Below are 8,102 nucleotides of genomic sequence, written 5' to 3' on the forward strand. Positions count from 1 at the left end.
AGTTTCTCTCATGGATCTCCCCTTGCAGTAAGGGGAGCCCCTCCCGGCCCATGCTCAAGCGGGGAGCCCCTCCATCCACCCACCCACCCACCCACTCTTTTCCCCAGCCCCCAGCAGTCAGGGTCAGGGCAGGAACCTCTGGGCTGATGTCAGCAGCAGGCCTCTCGCCAGCTCCTGAGTCTGTTTTCATTCCTGTTCCATGAGACGGGAATAATTAATGAGAAACAGAGAGGGGGCAGGGGGAGGGAGAGTTCTGCTCGCCTCTCACGCCCCCCCCCTCAACACTCTCCGGGGCTAGGCTAACCTCCTGACTGGGCACCGGCTGGGTTCATGTTCCTCTTCCCCAACTCCTGCTCTGCTGAAATGACAGCGCCCCCTCTCCCTAGCACGGCCACAGCCCCCCCAAGGTCCCGGCCGGCTCAAGGGGCCTCCTTCCTCCCTCCCGACTCTGCTCCCCATTACAAACAATCCCCACAGAACCAGAGATGTGCGCTCAGATGGCCCAAGTGTTTTGTCAGTGACCACAAGAGACACGTATCCACTTGCAGGCTTGGAATATCCAGGGATAGAACATGACCACACTCCCCAGGATGCTGGTGACTATTCATTGTCCCTGTCCCGGAGCACTCTGGGTCTGGTCTGAGAGGTTGCAGGTCAGAGAACTGGTTCTGCCTGGAACTCTCCCTCCTCCAAACCAGGGAGCCTCGTTCTCTGACCGATCCACAGGGTTGCCGGTCCTAGGGAAGTGAGTATCTAGGGGAGGGGGCACTTGCTTCCTCAGTTGGGCATCGGCTGCAGAAGAAAGGGAGGACCCATTGTGGCTTGGGAAAGGGAGCTCAAGGTCGGCTGCCCAGACAGAATCCCAAAGGGAAGAAGCCTCAGAGACTTAGGCTGCACTTGACCAACCCACAGCTTCCTCAGCGAGCACCTTTTTCAGAAGGCTCCAGGGCCACTCTCTCCCAAGCCAGCCCCCGCCCTTTAGTTTTCCATCATGTTGCCCATTGGGATTGACCTCCCGGTACTAACGATCTTCTGGTGGTAAACAGAAAAGTCCAATCCTTCTGTGACAAGTCCTCAGAATTTGAAGATTGCACCCAACGTTTTCCACAAGCTAGAGATCCTGGGTTGCAAGTCATAGAGTCAGAGCTGGAGGCAGCCTCAGAGGCCTTCTAATTAACCCTTTCATTTTTGCAGATGGGGAGCAGTTCCCAGAAAGATCCATTGATCTGCCCAATGTCACAAGGGTCCTAAATGGAAGAGGTGGGATTTGATCCCAGACTTCTGGTTCTAAATCTAGCTCTCTTACGTCAATCTCGCCCTCTCAAATGTGATCCATGCTCGGTCCTCCTGGGGCCTGATCGTCAGCCCTTCACCATCTGGTCACCCCCCTGCAGGGTGGTCACTCGCTGAGTTTCAGCACCAGCCCTTAGTCATCGAGTACTTGCTAGATGCTTTTCCATCTTTTTGTTCAATGAGGTGCCACAACACTCCAGGTGCAATACATGCAGCCAGGGCAAAAGGCACTTCCCTCCTCCTGGACACTGGACCAGAGAGCCTGGACGCTCTTTGCCAAATCGCTGGAGGCAGCGCGATTCTCTCTGTTCTCAGATCTTTGGCCCTTCTAAGCGCCAGAGCCCCTCTTGTGACCCCATTCCAATAGCGTGACCCCCACATGTGATCTCCCATCTCCCTGCCAAGCCAAAGAGGGAGAGCCTGGGGTGGAAGAGGACCATTTGTTCCTCCCCCACATATTGCCCTCGGCTTTCCCTCCAAAACAGAGTAGTTTGTTGGGCCTACTCCCTCCCACCCTGCATCACAGGAGGGGCCCTTCCTCCCCGATTCAGGGCATCCGGCCCAATGTCAGGAAGGCATCGGGTAGCACCGAGTGAGCGAGTGATCCCTTGGGATGGAGCCGGGCTGGGAGCTGACGGAGGGAGGGCAACAAAGGCGGTCTCTGCCCGCAGGAAGGTTACATTCTAACTCAGGAGGAAACCTAGACTTCTAAGAAAACATTAAAGCGGCTACAAAGTAACCTTGAAGGGGAAGGTGGAGCCCGGAGGGTTGGGAGGATGGGAGGGGGGGCTGAGGCCTCCTGCAGAGCCCAAGGGACAAGGGACAAACTAAGGGTTGGGAAGGTCCCTCTTCTGGCTGAGGGCCTGCGCCAAGCTTGGTCCCAGCCCACCTCCTCTGCCCTGGGAACTCCAAAGATCTCATGGCCAGAAAAGGAGGAGGAGGAAAAAGGTGAGGGGGAGGAAGAAGAAAGGGAGGAGGAGAAACGGTCATGAGGGGCAAAGCCCACCCCACCCCCCACCTGCTCTCCCATTCCCCAGATGGATAGAGGCTGGATCCAGGCCAGGAAAGGCCTCCCAGCCTCAGCTCCCCCTCCCACCTTTGAGTATCCAGATTGACTAGAACTGGGCAGATGGGGGGAGGGGGTCTAAGCTACACTCTGGGCATCTGGGTATAGATGCCACCCCTTAGGGGGCAGAGGAGGGAGGACATGGTGTCATGGGGAGTCAAAGGAAGGGAGAAGCCGCCCTGCTATTCCTCGGGTTCATTCAGGGGCCCAGGAGTGAGAGCCTCCCACCCAGGTCAGAACCTGTGACCAGGACAGGGTCTCTCTGAACCATTTCCTCTTCCTGCTCTGCCCCCTCCCTGCCTCAGGCTAGTCCTGGGGGGGAGGAGGGGAGGGCTCCTGGACTCTATTTCCCCTCAGGGCTTGGAGGTGGGTGAGCTCCCCAGGGGCTCTGGGAATTGGGGGCAGAGTGGGTGAGCCCTGAGGAAAGGGGCCCATCCTGGGACTCCGGGGATGGCTTTGCAGGGCACCCCCAGCTCTGGCCCCGTCCCTCTGCCCCCCTGATCTCTCACTGGTGACTGGGCCCTTCAGGGCTGGGGGCTGGGGGAGGGATTAGGAGGAGTCTGGGAGGCTGGAAACCCAAGGCAGGGCCCCCAGGACTGACTTTAATCCCTTTCAAACCCCCCTCCCCAACTTCCAATACAACCCCCCCTCCCTCACCTTATTTCAATGTAAACAACCCCCCCCCTCACACTCACACTCCACTCCCACACCCCTAGGGGCCCAGGGAAACAGGAAACAGAAAGACCCTACCCCCATAAACCTTTTCCCACATCTCCCAAGGTTGGCCATGGTAAAATACTAGGCCAAAGGGACCAACTCTTCTTCTCTCCCATCCTCCCCCCCCCCTTTCTTCCTTCCTCCCCTCCTCCTTCTTCCTCCTTCTCCTCCCTCCTTTTCCTTTTTTTCTCCCCTCCTCTTCCCCTCCTCCTCCCCTCTCCTCCTCCTCTTCCTCCCTCCTCCTCCCTCCTCCTCCCTCCTCCTCCCTCCTCCTCCTCCTCCTCCTCCTTCTCCTCCTCCTCCTCCTCCTCACTCCGGGGCACTCCCCTTTCCCCCTGGGGAATATTAAAGTCCTCCCACCAAAAGGGATTTTTTTTTTTTGTTAAAAATTCACCTAATAAACCGGCAACACAAAACCCTTCCCCCTCCCCCAATCCCCCACTAGGACCTCCCCCCTATACCATCATTGAAATAAAATCTGAGGGAAACCAAAAAACCTCCTTCCCCCCCCCCCCCCCCTTCACTTTGGGAAAATTCACTTCTACCTGCCTTGGGGCCCGCCACCCCCAAGGCCCCCCCCCTGTCTTTGGTTCTCCCTTTACCCCACCCCAAACCAGGAGGTGGAAACCCTGGGGTCTCTGGGAAACCAAAAACCTGCTTTTCCCCCCTCTCTTGGGGGGACCCGGAAAAGTGGGTGGGGTACCCTCCAAGGGGTGGGGAGGGAGAGCACTCGGGCCTGAGAGAGGAAACTCCTTCGGAGGTGACATGGGCCTGAGGCAGGTGGGAAGCGGCCTCCCACAGCCCGTTAATGGGTCCTCACCCCAACTATCTGCGCCTCCTCTAGACAAAGTTCCTCCGGCTCCCAGTGGCTCCAGATCCTTCCACGGGGCCTGGACTCTTCTTCCCTGGCTCTGGGGCTCCCCCCTCCCCCCACCCAGGTCAGGAAGCGGGAGACCTGGATCTGACCATGACCTTAGACAAGTCACTCGTGGGCCTCGGTTACCTCAGCTGGAAAATGAGGCGTGTGGCGGTTCTCTGAGCCCCTTCCAAACCTAGGCCTAGGATCCCATGACTTGAAGTCACGTCACATGCTCCTGGCCCAGTCACCTCCCGTCCTAAGGGACTAAGGCCCTCCCTCCCTCCCTCCCATCTCCATGTACACGGCTCCTTCATCTTTTGTTCCTGACATAGACCCTGGGACCAAGCTCCCCCTTCCCTTCAGAAGTCGTACTCCAAACCTGCTCCCTACAACACACACACACTCACTCACACTCACACACACACACACAAAACACACTTGCACACACTCTCACACACACTCACTCTCATACACACACTCACTCATACACACTCATACACTCACACGCACAATCACTCACACACAACACACTCACACTCACTCACACACACACACACACACTCATATACACTCACACACTCCTCCAGGAAGCCTCAGATTAGCTTCGGGAGGAGGCAGACCCGGCAGCCTCCCTCTCCTGCTTCATTCACATCCCAAGCTCCTGAGCGAGCCCAGACTATTTCCCAGGGAACCCCAGGGGCTCTCAGCTCCTTCCCACCCGCCAGTAACTGGGCTGTTACTAAAAGAGAGACCTCAGCCCGAGCTATTTTGGGATCTCCAGGGAGGAAGCGCACAAGCCCCAGAAACCCATCCCAGCATGCTTCCAGCCCGGCTCCTGGGCCTCCCTCAGACTCTGTTGCTGCAAATTGTCTTCCCTGCCATGTTCTAGAGGGAGAGAGAGAACAGCTTCATCCAAATTAATCAGATGTCACTCTGGAAGGGACCTCAGAGGCACTCTCCTTCATTTTACAGAAAAGGAAACTGAGGCTCAAGGAGGTAAAGGTGGCTTGTCTAAGGTGGCAAGAAAAGTGTCCGAGATGCCATTTGAATCCAAAGAATTAATCAATCTGTAGTGTACACACACACACACACACACACACACACACCCTGGGTTGTCAAGGTCTTGCTATTTCAGGCAAAATACAGGCACCTATTAAGTGCTAAGCAATGGGGATTCAAAGACAGAAATACCCCCAAGTAATCCCTCCAAGGTTATTATAGATCCGGAGCCCAAAACTAAGACAGGGCAACTGGAGCTCTGTTCTAGGGCACTGAATTTTAAGGGTGCCAAATTGCTTTTTCATGTTTTAAGTTCTTCACCCACATAGCACCTAGTTCACAATAGCAATGAGTTAGCCCAGAACCCTGCTCAGCAGCAACCTTTGTTGTACTGAGTCTGTTTCTGTCCTGAATCTTCTTCTTGGCTAGTATCTTGCCTAGACAGCCTCAGTTAGGGGAATCTTTGCCCCGGGCACAGTTTGGGAACTTAGCCTGGGTATAAGCAAATTCCTGGTCCCTACTCTGCCCAGAATTGAGCTAAGCTCCCACCTCATTTTATAGATGAGCAAACCTAGGTCCAGAAAGAGACAAACTAATTTGCCAAGTTGCCAAGATCACACAGGTGGCAAGTAGCAGATTCAAATTCAGCTCTTGAGATGTGAAGTATCCATGAAACCCTATAGTTGCTCTATCTCTGGCTGTCTCTGTGTGTCTCTTAGTCTGGCTCACTCCCTCCTCCCTTTGTTCTCTCTCTCCTTTCTCTTCCCCTTCTTCCCCTCTTTTTCTCTTTTCTTCCCCCTTTCCCTCTTCCTTTATCTTCTCCTTTTCTCCCCTTTCTCTTCCTCATTCTATTTTCCACTCTTTCTTTCTCCCTTCTTCCCTCCTCTTTCTCTACTTTTCCTTTCTCCTGTTTCTTTTTTTATCCCCCTTTCTCTCTCCCTTTCTTTTCCTCTTCCCTTTTCTCACTCTCCCTTTTTCTTCCTTTCTCCTCCCTCTTTTTTCTCTCCTCCCTTTCTCCTTGTTTCTTCTAACCCTTTTCTTTCTTTTTCTTCCTCTTCCCCCTTCCTCCTCTATTTCCCTGTTTCTCTCTTCCTCTCCCCCTCTTTCTTTTTTCCTTTTCTCCCTTTTTTTCCCCATTCTCCCTGTTTCTTTCTCTCCCCTCTTTCCCTCAGATTCTTTCTCTATCTTTCCCTCCTTTCTGTAATCTTTTTGCTAATATTTCATCTAAAATTTTTGCAACAATATTCATTAGGGAGATTGATCTCTAATTTTCTTTCTCTGTTTTCTTCCTACCTGGTTTAGGTATCAGTACCATGTCTGGGTCATAAAAGGAATTTGGTAGAACTCCTTCAATCCCTATTTTTTCAAATAGTTTATACAGCATTGGGGTTAATTGTTGTTTAAATGTTTGATAGAATTCATATGTAAATCCCTCTGGTCCTGGGGATTTTTTCTTAGTGAGTTGATTAATAGCTTGTTCTATTTTTTTTTTTTTTCTTTTTCTAAGATAGGACTATTTAAGCAATTTACTTCCTCCTCTATTAATCTGGGCAGCCTATATTTTTCTAGGTATTCCTCCATTTCACTTCTGTTATCAAATTTATTGCCATAAAGTTGAGCAAAGTAACTCCCAATTATTGTTCTAATTTCCTCTTCATTAATTACTTTCCCTCCTTTCTTCTTTCTCTCCCTACCCCCACCTCCCCACAAAGCCTCTGATCCTGTTAATTCCTGCTCCAACTCCAGGGCCTGGGGTGACACAGACAGGGAGATCCAAGAGTCGCTGGGGTGGGGTGCAGAAACAGCCAAGGTGGCTGACATGAGGTAGAGGACTAATGGCCAGAAGGAGGCTGGGTGAGACATGGAAGATGCACGCCCTGCCCCCCACCCACAAGCTCCCCTGACTTCGGGGGTGGGGACAGCAGGGACATGCCCAAGCCTGCTGCACTGTAGCCCTGGTAGCTATGCCCTAGTGCACCCCTTCACATGAATCCAACTCCGGGACCCCCTGAGTCCCCATAACCTACATGATCTGTGGGGGTTATGTGCCCCAGCACAGGGGAATCCAGTTTGGCTTTGGGTTGGATTAAATATCTCATTTAACCTAGAGCTGGGCGTCCAACTCCATTTATAGACAGGGACACTACGGTCTAAAAAGGGGGCTGGCTTACCCAGGAAGCAATAGGTAGATGGACCGATTTAAAGGAGGAGGGGACGTTAGAGGTCAGCTAGTCCAACCCCTTTATTCTATATTTGGGAAAACTGTGGGCCAACGGATGAGCAAGAGTACCCTGCCCCCAATATGCAGAGTTGAACTTCTGTCCTGGCCCCACACCTAGACTTGTCTCCCCCCTCCCCACAAAAGGGCTTTGAAGACCCTCAAGTGGCATTATTATTGACCAGACTTGGGATTCTTTGGTGCAGGGAAATCCCAGTGAGGGAACTACCTTCACTCTCTGCCCTCAGGCTGCAGACCCAGAGAAAAGCCAAAAGACTTAAAGGGTCATGAAAGTACTTGGAGTCAGAAGCAGGACTTGAGCTCTGCTTGCCTCAGTTTCCCCATCTGGAAATGACTTGGAAAAGGAAATAACAGCCCCCTCCCGTCTCTTTGCCGAGAAAACTCCAGATGAGGTCGTGGGCAGCCAAACAGGAGTGAAACATGACTGACCTGAAGTCCTGATTCGGAGACCAGAGTTTAACCCCCACACCTATGGATCCCCAGGGCCCAGTATGGCGGCCGGGGCGGGAAATGTCCGCACTCCCTAGGCCTTGTACTGGCCGGAACCTGGGCTTGAGGATGCTCTCCCTACTCCTTCCAGAATCAGTTCCAAGGGCCCGACTAACCCATCTGTTGCCCTCCTGAAATCGTTTTGCATCTCCCCAGTTATCTGGCGCCCACTCCCAGGCCCAGATCAGCCTTCCAAGGACAGGGACGCTTTTCCGGACGCTGGGCACAGAGACGGGCTCTTGCCTGTTCACTGACCGTCTGTATCCCTGATTAGAAGGTAAACACCCTGAGAGCTGCACATCCCAGCAGTCAGCACAGAACCCAACTCACAGAAGACACTTAGGTCCTGGGGATGGGGGGGGGGGGCGGTTAGTTAGCTGTATCTGGTAGAATGTAAGCACCCTGAGGGCAGAGACGGTTTCATTCCCCACCCCCCCCAT

This window comes from Sarcophilus harrisii, chromosome 4, assembly GCF_902635505.1.
Source record: "Sarcophilus harrisii chromosome 4, mSarHar1.11, whole genome shotgun sequence".
Lineage (NCBI taxonomy): Eukaryota > Metazoa > Chordata > Mammalia > Dasyuromorphia > Dasyuridae > Sarcophilus > Sarcophilus harrisii.